The sequence below is a fragment of the Pinus tabuliformis genome, chromosome 1_1 (assembly GCF_031772625.1).
Source record: "Pinus tabuliformis cultivar Carrire ecotype Pingquan chromosome 1_1, CPIR1, whole genome shotgun sequence".
Classification (NCBI taxonomy): domain Eukaryota; kingdom Viridiplantae; phylum Streptophyta; class Pinopsida; order Pinales; family Pinaceae; genus Pinus; species Pinus tabuliformis.
In genome coordinates this window covers 995,949,613-995,963,073 of record NC_142297.1, presented here as the reverse complement: position 1 = coordinate 995,963,073, position 13,461 = coordinate 995,949,613, and positions in this window count along the sequence as shown.

Below are 13,461 nucleotides of genomic sequence, written 5' to 3'. Positions count from 1 at the left end.
TGGGGAGCATTGGTTTATCCAATTTCCAACACTAAGAAATACCTATAACTCATCTTAGGCCACTCATGTCCAATCTCAACTCATCCCACTTAACAAGTTATCGAGTTAAGGCTCACGTCTAACCATGGCCATAAAATAAGCAAGCAACATAGTTTACATCTTGACATCTCATAGCACCTAGCATGTATAACGATCCCTTTTTTGTGGCCTCTATTAGCATATGTTGCATATCTTTGCATGCTTTGACACTCCCTAGCACACCCTAGCAATCCATGACACGCCCTGGCACTCCACCATGTCTTAGCACTGCCTATCATATAACATTGTGACTCCATCCTTAACACATGTGGAATGCGTGGAAACTCCCTATCACACACTCATTCATTCATTTCCATGCATTTTGAACTAGTTCTCCCTTATGTTTCAATGGAACTCCCTAACACTCCCTAGCATGCATTGGAACATCCTGGCACCTGGCACATCTTGGCATGTTGCCCTGGCACTCTAGGATTCCTTGGTACTACCTAGCATACCTTGTCACTCCCTATTTACCGCACCTATAACTTGATGACACTCTCTATCACACACTCTTGTTCATTCATTTCCATTCGTTTTGACCTAGTGCTCCCTTGTGTTTCTCTGACACTCCCTAATACTCTCTGGAACATGTTGGCACACCCTGACACATCTTGATATGCATTAGTAGTTGGAATGTGTTAGTATGCCTAACATTCATTTGAACTATCTAGCATGTGTTATCACTTCCTGGGATTCCCTAGCACACCCTCACACTCCCTAGATGTCATGCCCTTATAGATAGCCTTACCTTATAGATATTTGACAAAACAATGTTGTGCCCAACCCAAAACCTCCCTTTGTTTGAAACTACTATGTCTACGTCCTTGTTGCAACCATAGACTAGCTTCTTGTCATTTCTATTTTGAACTTCTCTTAGGACACTCAATCCTTGACACACTTGGAACTCATTAACACTCCCTATAACACACTCTTATTCATTCATTTCTATGAATTTTGACATAGTGCTCCCTTGTGTTGTGCTAACACTCCCTAACATGCACTGATAGTCTCTGGCACACCTTCTCACTCCCTGACATGCCCTATCCACTCCATAGCATGCCCTATAACTCCCTGACACATATTGGCTCTTGGCACTTGGTGGAACCTGAAAATTCTTGGCATGCATTGGGATTCCCTAGAATTCCTTGGCATGGTTTAAGATAAAATTTATTTGAGATCAATTATTCAAAATTAAGAGAGAAGTAATAGAGGATGATTTGGCACTTAAGACACACTAACACTTGGACCTTGGCATGTATTAACACTAGTGTTGGTATGCCTAGCATGCCCCTCTTGAAAAGGTAAGGTCTTGACTTATTAACCCTCTTATGTGTTCATTTTTTTGCATTTTAACTTGGTGCTCCCTTTTGTTTCCCTGACACTCCTTGACACATGTTCACATACCCTAACACCTGGCACATCTTGGCATGCTTGGCATGCATTGGCATGCCTTGGAACTATCTAACACATGTTAGCAGACCTTGACACTTCTTGATATAACCTAAAATGCCCTGGCACTACCTAGCATGCCTTGGCACTGCATAACATGCCTTGTCACTCCCTCCTTGGCACGCCTGGCACTCGCTGACACTCCTCGACACACCCTCTTATTCATTAATTTCCATTCATTTTGACTCGATGATTTATGTTTAATGGGGTGCATCTATAGAAAGAGTTACTTTAAGAGAATACAAAAATGATCACACCATTACTGACATAAGTAATTGTGAGATTTTACTTGAATGAAATTAGGAAACTACACAAGAGATTTTAAGAATGACATTTTTAGGGTTTGTTTTATGGTGTGGGAATGGTAAGAAGTGAGTGGTTAATATTGTGATTTTCTTTCTCATTAAAGTGCTTATCCTTATGAGAGACTCGTCTTGAGAAAATGACACCCTCATCATGCTTACCCTCCAACTCCTAATCTTCTCAAAATAAAGGCCAACTTACATAGTGAGGGAAGGCATGTTAGTCTATGGTGTGCTGAGTGACTGGGTGAGAGTGTTAATGTACTATGAGAGGGACCAAACCATTTACTTTGTGTCCTCTATGGATGATATGTTTTAGGAGTGTGTCATGGGACCACAGGGCCACTAGAAATATTGTGTAAGATATAGCCCAACATAATCAATGCCTTGAGAGAAATCTATGGAGAGGGATCAAAATAAATTATATTGGTGAGTCGACCAAAAAATATTTACAAGAGTGACACCATGGTGATCAATGCCACACATGGAGTCTTTTGAGCTAGGCCTTTCTTTTTCTAAAAATGTGTTTGGAGTGTCACCGAATTGGTGGAATTCTCAAATTCATGACATTGTAAATTATTTAGGAACTTTGTTGCTTTTGTTATAGAGGCTAAGGTTTGCAAGGAGAATATAGGGTTTGTAGGGTCTTAGGGGAAAAGAAGCATCAATTTCGAGCTCTTTGATATACCAGAGAGTTTCTGATAATAATATTTGGTCAAATATTCCATGGCACTAACTAAGGAGGACATATAGTACCCTCAGTTGTACTACTCAATTTCTTGGTATGCAATATTGATCTCCTCAGATGTTTTTCTTGATGTATTATAATAAGATGGTTGATAGGATTATGTTATGTGATTTTCAAGTGTTCTTTAGGGTCTTCCACTATCCTTAAGGACATGCAGAAGAAAACTCTATATACAAGTGTTGTTTGATGGAATACTACTTCAAGGCACACCAACAAAGGTTAAAAGGGTGTCCAACCAAGTGATGCCAACAAGATGGATGATATGATTATGTTATGTTGGTTTCAAGTGCTCCTAGGGGGCTTCCAATTTTCTTGAGGATATGTGGAATACAACTTCATATACAAGTGTTTTCCGATATGATACTATGCAAAGGGGTACTAATAGAGGTTAGAAAGGTGTCCAACCAAGTCATGTCACTTGTATTTTCTATGTGTATTTTTCCCCAACCACCGATTTACCTATTAAAAATAAACACCATGATATTTAGAGACATCAAAACACATCCTTGGTCCTTTTTTCTCTTCTCTAAACTAAGAGTGCATGCTAGCAAAACAAAGTGCTATGATACCACTTGTGGTGATCCTTGTTTGTTGAACTATAATAGTTAGAGAAAAATATACATAAATATAATTGCAAGAAGTAAGTAAAGAAAACCAAAATTGGGAGTTAAAAATAGTAAGCAAACCTTTATTAATATTCAAAATTGAGTGCAATGTTCAATTTCCTCCTAGAGGGGGAAACCCAAACATAAGATGATTTCCAAATACAATAACATTCACATGGAAATTTCTTACATAGCTTCTACTAATATATATACTTTCTAATTGACCAAAACCCTAACCACTTAGAGGAATTCTCTTAGTGAGGCCTCAACCACTAACTAGTGGACTTTCTTCAATGAGACCACTTACAATTATTGATTTGACACTCTATTACCTCATGGTAATTATTCAATAAATATTACCCTAATACATTAAGCGATAGTCTATTCTCCTAATTAGGGGAGTTAGTGTGGGACCATAAACACGTTCTAATGAAGAAGTCAAAATTTCCCAATGCATAAACAATATATATTATTTATCTATTCAACAACTATTTTACATATTCTTCATGCTATTTATTACTTTGGTTCATAATCAAAATACCAATAAAACAATAAATAGCCAAACATAAGAACATCCACACACCACATTACACAATATAATAAGCTTTTCACTGGAGAGCGCTCATAGGTAGGAAACTCTAGCTTTTATTATGAGTTTGTCAATCCAATGATTGGAAATTAATAAAAACTATTTCATTAATTTTTAAATTGTTGTGGATATTCTATTGGAATAGTTTGTTACAGTAGGTTGTCACAGTATTTTTTGAAATATTTTATTATGTAGTTTATTATCTTAGATATTAGATTAAATATTACTAGTGTATCACTCCAAATTATGGATATATTTGAAATCAAAATGGAAGAAACGAGAAAATAAACACACCATCCACACAATGAATAGAATATATTACTTGGGAAACCTAATACGAGAGAAATCCTAGCTAGAAGGTGAGGCATATACTCTAGTCTCTCTTTTTCAATTATGAAATATAAGTACAAAGAAAGTGGCACTCACCATCGAGTGGGAATGAACATTGGGGCATGAAAATGTTACTACGAAAATCTTCTACCTCCTATGTTATGCTCGATATCCCATTCTTTGATGCCATGCTCAACTATGGAATAATAATAATGCCAAAAGAATGGAGTCCCTTCCTTTCCTAGTAACCTAGTACAACACAACCTATAGTCATTCAACATCAATGTTAGGATTTTTACATGCTTCAACCCTCAAATAGTGTCTATATTTTGGAACACCCCCACATGTGTGAGTAATGGGGGTTGACATGGCATCCACTCAGTGCCATGGTGGTCAATAAGGTAGGTCAACTTGTGAGAGGCGTAACTTTCACATACGAACTTCATTTGGGGTGATTTTCACATAGTTGGAAAGATTCCAGTGTCTCGAGTAACATCAAAGGGATGGAGATATGTAAGAAAAATGGGCTCCCAATTGAATCTACAAGACCCCAAATCACTAATGTGGAACCTGACTCTAAAGTGGGCCCTATAAGCCAATTCCTCCATTTTTTCCACCTAGAAAGTATCAAGATATATAACAAAATATATCATGATCCATTTTGGATTATGAGTTCCATGGTACATAGGAAGAGTTTACAATGTTTGACACTATTGACAATGGAGTTAGAAGGATTTTAAGAAACAACCCTCTTATTCTCCTTCTCCATAAATTACATTAATAATATCTATATCAACCAATTGCTTAATGTTTAACAACTCTACCTTATATCTTATTTGTCCAATAATAAGTGCTATAAATGTTAATGATGTTGTTCCTCGTATAATTGGGGTTCCCAATCATTACTTGGATTATTCCTAAAACAATTTAATCCACTAGTTGTTAGATGTATGTCTTACACTAACATGCCAACTCAATTTCGTGCCTTACCCCTTTGATTAGACTCCAATAGTAAGCAAAGGATCATGTCTTGAGAGTCTTCAATGGCAAAAAAAATGCATGACACAATACTCAATAATTTGTTGTTATTCATTGAAGAAGGAGGGTAGTTGTGTTTGTGTCCCCTCCTTTAACAAATATGTCCACTAACCATGTGACATGACCTATTATCACCACATTAAGAAAGTTTGTCTAGGTGGTGATGTTGGAAATAATACTGAGAGGGGGGGTGAATCAGTATTATCAAATTCTTTTCAATATGTCTTCTTTATTTATACTTTGAATAATTCTTCAAATATTGATCATTACTTTGTATGTCAGTATCATAAAATAATGAACAGGAACAAGAAAAGCAAATAGTCACACAAAAGAACACCAGATATAAGGTGGAAACCCAATGTGGGTGAAAACCACCTGCTGCAATATGTCTCTATCTTCTTTTAATAAGAAACTCCTTTTACAATGATTTTGTACTGGTGCAGTCCTTTACCAGTACGCAGGCTACAACCTGCAGAGAGCTACAACTCTCTCTCTCATTTTCCAGTCTCTCCTGGAAGGGAGCTACAACCCCCTACTTCTTTTCTTTCAAGGACCACTTTTCATTAATTTTTAGACTAGATCCAAGAACATCAAAAACCCATCAACTATACTTGCATCATCAATCTTTGATTTCACCAAAGCCAACCCGCATACAGATCTGCAAATATTTCCTTATAACTTTGCAGTTGTTCCATACATCAGACATACCTAGATCATAACATGTGTACAATAAAACATGCATCAATAATTCAGACCCAGATTATTAGATTTATATATCAAGCGTGTGCCACATACCACTATTCCAGCCTTAAGATTTTGACCCATCAAGAGAACTTATCCTTCTTCTTACGCTCAGGTTCCTTCTTCATTTAGATCCAGATCTGCACCATAACCCAATCACCATATTCCAGATCCAGCACTTTATCAGATATTCAATGATTCAGAAGATGCTTTGCCAAATGATCTCCTTCCTCTTTTATAGCCTTAGTCCTTTCTCAATACCACGGTCCAAAACCATAGGATCAAAAAACTGTTGGACTAATACCATGAACCAACCATGAAAGTGCATGAGATCAACACTTTTGGATGTAATACCACAGACCAAAACCATAGGATCAAAAACTGTCGGACTAATACCATGAACCAACCATGAAAGTGCGTGAGATCAACACTTTTGGATGCAATACCATGGGCCAAAACCATAGGATCAAAAACTGTTGGACTAATACCATGAACCAACCATGAAAGTGCGTGAACTTTTCTCTTGCATGAAGGGAACTTTTCTCTGCATGAAAGTGCGTAAACTTTTCTCTACATGAAATAAACTTTTCTCTGCATAAAAGTGCGTGAACATTTCTCTACATGAAATAAACTCTTCTCTGCATAAAAGTGCATGAAATTTTCTCTACATGAAATAAAATTTTCTCTACATAAAAGTGCGTGAACTTTTCTCTACATGGAATAAACTTTTCTCTACATGGAATAAACTTTTCTCTGCATAAAAGTGCATGAACTTTTCTCTACATGGAATAAACTTTTCTCTGCATAAAAGTGCGTGAACGTTTCTCTACATGGAATAAACTTTTCTCTGCATAAAAGTGCGTGAACTTTTCTCTACATGAAGGAAACTTTGTTGCACTATAATTTATCAAATAAATTTGCTGCACTATAATTTATCACTTGTGTGATTTTCCATCAAGGACAACACTTGTCTCATAATGCCAACAATCTCCCCCTTTGGACTTGATGGCAACAATACCAAATCACTCTCCCCCTTTGACATCAAGGGCAAAGGGCGAACCAAGATATTCTCTTTCCTAGAAAGGCATTCCGCTGTTCATACTCCCCCTGAGTACCTATTGAAATCTCTGAATGAGCTCCCCCTTTGTATATGCCAAGGTGTACCAATCTGTTCATGCTACATGTTGAAAGCTCTACTCTTTCTGAAATGTGATGTTCATGCTCCCCCTGACTGTAGGAAAGATCTGCAAAAGATGTTCTTCAAGAAGAACCAAGACTTATACATCATGAAAGAGATAGAGACGTATTGCAGCAATATTCAGACTAGCATCCATGATCTCCTTCTGTACTTCCTCCATAATGCCAACAATGCATGATATGCTCCCCCTGAACCTGTGCCATTCGATCTTCGACCAATGTACGCATATACTTCAGATGAACCTTACGTACAACCAACAATCAGAAGAGATTCAACAACAAGATGATACATCAACAACCCCCAGCTTTTGCCTGAGGTATTCAAAGGTCTCCCTAGGCAATGGTTTGGTGAGTATATCAGCAACCTGTTCCTTAGAAGGAACATACTCCAACTTGACCTTTTGTTCAAGCACTTGTTCCCAGAGAAAGTGATACTTGATTGGTATGTGCTTGGTTTTTGAGTGCATGACTGGGTTCTTTGAAATGTTGATTGCACTTGTATTATCACATAAGATGGAGATAGGTGGTGTACAAGTGATTTGAAAATCCTGCAGGGTCTGCATCATCCAAAGGAGTTGAGTGCAGCAAGATGCAGCAGCAACATATTCTGCTTCAGCTGTAGACAAGGCAATCGAACTCTGTTTCTTGCTGAACCAAGATACTAATCTGGAACCCATAAAGAATGCACCACCACTTGTGCTCTTCCTGTCATCCATGCTTCCGGCCCAATCTGCATCAGTATAAGCATGAAGTGTGAGATCTGTATCTCTAGGATACCATAAGCCATAATTTTGAGTCCCTTGAAGATATTTGAAGATTCTCTTTACTGCCTGAAGATGAGTTTCCTTTGGATTTTCCTGAAATCTTCCAACTATTCCCACTGTATGCATGATGTCTGGTCGGGTACCTTTCAAAGAAAGTAGACTTCCAATCATAGATCTGTAGGTTGGTTGATGTACTGCTGCTGATTCATCATTTGCACTGAGGCTACATCCTATGACCATGGGTGTACATACTGGTTTTGCATCTTCCATGCCATATTTCTTCAAAATCTGCTTGAGATACTTGGTTTGAGACAAGAAGATCCCTCCTTCCTTTTGTTGGATTTGCAGGCCAAGAAAATATGTCAATTCTCCAAGCAAGGACATTTCGAATTCTTTCTGCATCACCAAGGCAAAGCTTTGACTCATAGATTCTTCATTGCTGCCAAAGATAATGTCATCTACATACACAACAAGTATTAGCAATTTGTCATTTTCAATTTTTATATAAAGATTGCTATCTGCTGATCCTTTTGAAAAACCTTGTTGATGAAGATATTTGTCCAAACGATAGTACCAAGCCCTCGGAGCTTGTTTAAGACCATAGAGAGCCTTTTTCAGTCTGCATACAAGATTTGGATCATTTCCAAGAATGAACCCATCTGGCTGCTCAATGTATACTTCTTCTTCTAAGTCTCCATTCAGAAAGGTTGATTTCACGTCCATTTGAAATACTTTGAACTTTTGAAAGCTTGAGAGAGCAAGGAACATTCGGATGGCCTCAAGTCTTGCAACAGGAGCAAAATTTTCCTCAAAATCTATTCCTTCTTGCTACGCATACCCTTTACAAGCAAGTCTTGCCTTGTTTCTAATTACTTCCCCATTTTCATTCAACTTATTTTTGAAGACCCATTTTGTCCCTATAACATTCTTATCCTTTGGTCTAGGAACCAACTCGCAAGTGTTGTTCTTTTCAATCTGCTCAAGTTCTTCATCCATTGCTTTGACCCAACATTCATCTTTGCATGCCTCTTTTACATTTTGTGGTTCAGTGGAGGAGAGTAATGCCAAATAGCTTGAAGCTTCTGTAATTGTTCTTCTTGTTTGTACACTTGCTTCTTTCTGCCCCAAAATCTGAGATTCTGGATGATTCTTCTGAACGTACCGAGATGGAGTCTTCTCTTCTATTCTTATCTGTTCCTCTGGTGCTCCTTGAGGTTCTTCTTCTTCATCATTCTGTCTTTGAGGGTAGTCTTCATCTTCTTCGATATTTTCATGATTTACTTGCCTAGGAATGTATCCCTTTTCATCAACCACTACATCAATGCTGTCAACAATTCTTCCAAGTCTTTTATTGTAGCACTTATATGCTTTGCTGTGCGGAGAATAACCAAGAAGAATTCCTTCATCTGCTCTAGGTTCAAGTTTGCCAAGTTGCTCATCAGTATTCTTAATATAGCATTTGCTCCCAAAGATTTTGAAGTGCTTTACTGAAGGAGTCTCACCATACCAGAGCTCATGAGGAGTTTGAGTGCTGTTCACTCGGACATTTGTTTTGTTGAGAATAACAACCGCAGCATATGCGGCTTCACCCCAGAAAGTTGCGGGAGTTTCAGACTCATCCAGCATAGCACAAGCCATTTGTTGGACTGTTCTGTTCATCCTTTCCACCACTCCATTTTGCTGAGGAGTTCTAGCTGTAGAGAATTCTCTTCTTATCCCATGTTCTTCACAGAAATCGAAAAATTCATTTGAGGTAAACTCCGGGGCCACCTCTGTCAGACCCGAGGCACTTAATTTTGTAACCTGATTCATTTTCAACCAAGGCTTTGAAGGATTTGAATTTCTCGAATGCTTCGTCTTTGTGCTTCATAAGTCCTAACCAAACAAACCTGGAGAAATCGTCAATGAATAATATCAAGTATTCTTCTCCTCGAGGTGTCCTTTTCCTAAATGGACCACATACATATGTATGGACTAGCTCAAGAGGCATGCTAGCTGATCCTTCCTTCTTTGGAAAGTTAGTTCTGGTTTGCTTTCCAAACTGACATGATTTGCATATGGTGTTGTCTGGAATTTTGATATCTGGAAGACCACGAACTGCCTGATATTTGCATGCTTTCCTTATTTGTGAAAAGCTTAGATGCCCCAACCTCCGATGCCATAACCAGTGTTCATCATCCTTGCTTAAATAGCATTGTTGTTGTCCTTCTTCAAATATGTATAGATTATTTGGAGTTCTTCTACCTTTGATCATTGTTTCACCTGTATCAAGATCATGAACGCGACATCCGTTTGATCTAAATATCACCTCGGTTCCTTGATCACACATCTGGTTAACACTTAGAAGATTATGCTTCAATCCATCAACATACAAAACATTTCCAGCTTTGACCTTTTCTTTTAACTGAGCAGTGCCTTTTCCTTTTATAGCTGCAGGAGTATCATTTCCAAAAGAAACTTTCTTTCCCTTTTCTAAAGCAGAATATGATTCAAGTTTTTCTTTATCACCTGTCATATGTTCGAACATCCACTGTCAATGTACCATAGATTTTCTTGTCCTTCTGCATAAAATGCTATCCCACATCTTTCTGTTCGTGGTTCCTTTATTCTCCATGTTCTGGTGCTTGAGGCTTGTTCCTTTATCTGCTGAAATCTACTCCTGCATTCAGAATCTTCATGACCAAAGCTATTGCAAATAGAACATTCAACTTCATTTTCAAGAGCCGAAAAGTTGTTATAGGTCCTTTTTGTAATCCCGATCATACTTCTTTGTTTTTGAGCTTCTCTAGTCATGATTGTTTTATATGCAACACATTGATCTACTTTGTGACCAAAGTTATGGCAAGAGAAACATTGCCCATTGAAGAAACTTCTGCGATTATCGAATCTACCGGCCAAATGATTGTAGTTTCTATTGTCATCCATTCTTGAAGCAAATTGAGAAGATTTTACCTGTGGCTGGTTGTAGCTTTTGTTCATCCTTAAGATAGATTGCCCCTAGTTTACCTGATAGTCTTTGTTCGTTCTTGATGTAATTCGTCCCTGCTTTACCTGGTGATCTCCATTGTGCTTTTGCTCATTCCTTCTTGCTGCATCAAGATAACTCTTTGAGGTGGATGCTTGAGATGTTTCTCCATTATACCCCAGACCTGTCTTGTTTAGCGGAGAACGCTGTACATTGATGATCTCATCCAGAGTTTCAGATCCTTTGACAAACTTAAGATTAATAGCCTTTGTTTTCTCAATTTCTTTTCTAAGGTCAACAATTTCACCTTCTAACTTTTCAAGATATTTTTCTTTTTCATCAATTTGAAATTGTAGAGTATCAATGATCATATTCTTTTCTTCTATACATGTCTTAAGTCTAGAAATCTCTTCATAAAAACTATCCACATCTATAGCATCCATGTAATCATCATCTTCAAATGCCATTAAAAGTTTATAGTCATTGCCTCGTTCATCTTCATCACTATTTGATAGACCATCACTGTCTTCATGAGTGTAGTAGCTTTTCTTATTTGCATTCTGTTTCTTGTTCCATCTAGCAGGTTCCTTTCCTTTGTCAATCTTATCCTTATGAGGACATTTGGAAGCATAATGACCCACTCTTCCACAAGCAAAACATTTAAAAGGTAGCTTACCTCTGAACCTTCCAGTACCCCGTTGAAGATTTCTGACAAAATTTGATTCTTCTTCTTCTTCTGGCACGTGACTTGATTCATAGTAGTCTCCTTTGCCTGAAGCCTTAAAAGCAGCTTCTCTCCTGTCTGATGGACCTCCTTTTTCATTTCATAAGCATTTAGAATTTCGTGTAGCTGAGACATAGTAAGAGTTCGTAGATTTTCCTTTTCTTCTATTGCAGATACTTTAGATTCAAACTTGGGGGACAATGATCTTAGGACTTTTTCAACCACAACAGCCTCTTTTATTTCTTCGCCCAAGTTTTTCATACAATTAACAATCTCATCTACCCGAAGGAAATAGTTAGCCACACTTTCATCATTATACATTCTGAGATTCTCATACTGAATCCTGAGGGTTTGAAGTTTTGCACGTTTTACCTGTTCATCTCCTTCGTAGCTCAAAACAATCTTGTCCCATATTTATTTTGCGGATTTATATTGCATAACCTTCACGAATTCAGATTGAGATAGACATCCTAGAAGAGTATTAACTGCCTTTGCATTTGTTTCATATTTCTTCTTCTCAGCTGAATCTGTAGGAGTAGCTGATGGAAAAGTGTACCCTGTTTCTATAATGTCCCATACTTCTGTACCCAAAGATTGAAGATAGGCAGTAACTCTTACCTTCCAATATACGAAGTTTGTCCCATCAAAAATCGGTGGCCTGATTGATGCTTCCCTCTCGTAGTTGCTCATGATGTTAGATCTTCCTTCAAGCGATCAAGCTTCTTTAGAAGGACCTGCTCTGATACCAATTGTTGGAAATAATACTGAGAGGGGGGTCGAATCAGTATTATCAAATTCTTTTCAATATATCTTCTTTATTTATACTTTGAATAATTCTTCAAATATTGATCATTACTTTGTATGTCAGTATCATAAAATAATGAACAGGAACAAGAAAAGCAAATAGTCACACAAAAGAACACCAGATATAAGGTGGAAACCCAATGTGGGTGAAAACCACCTGTTGCAATATGTCTCTATCTTCTTTTAATAAGAAATTCCTTTTACAATGATTTTGTACTGGTGCAGTCCTTTACCAGTACGCAGGCTACAACCTGCAGAGAGCTACAACTCTCTCTCTCATTTTCCAGTCTCTCCTGGAAGGGAGCTACAACCCCCTACTTCTTTTCTTTCAAGGACCACTTTTCATTAATTTTCAGACTGGATCCAAGAACATCAAAAACCCATCAACTATACTTGCATCATCAATATCTGATTTCACCAAAGCCAACCCGCATACAGATCTGCAAATATTTCCTTATAACTTTGCAGTTGTTCCATACATCAGACATACCCAGATCATAACATGTGTACAATAAAACATGCATCAATAATTCAGACCCAAATTATTAGATTTATAGATCAAGCGTGTGCCACATACCACTATTCTAGCCTTAAGATTTTGACCCATCAAGAGAAATTATCCTTCTTCTTACGCTCAGGTTCCTTCTTCATTCAGATCCAGATCTGCACCATAACCAAATCACCATATTCCAGATCTAGCACTTTATCAGATATTCAATGATTCAGAAGATGCTTTGCCAAATGATCTCCTTCCTCTTTTATAGCCTTAGTCCTTTCTCAATACCACGGTCCAAAACCATAGGATCAAAAAACTGTTGGACTAATACCATGAACCAACCATGAAAGTGCGTGAGATCAACACTTTTGGATGCAATACCACGGACCAAAACCATAGGATCAAAAACTGTCGGACTAATACCATGAACCAACCATGAAAGTGCGTGAGATCAACACTTTTGGATGCAATACCACAGGCCAAAACCATAGGATCAAAAACTGTCGGACTAATACCATGAACCAACCATGAAAGTGCGTGAACTTTTCTCTTGCATGAAGGGAACTTTTCTCTGCATGAAAGTGCGTAAACTTTTCTCTACATGAAATAAACTTTTCTCTGCATAAAAGTG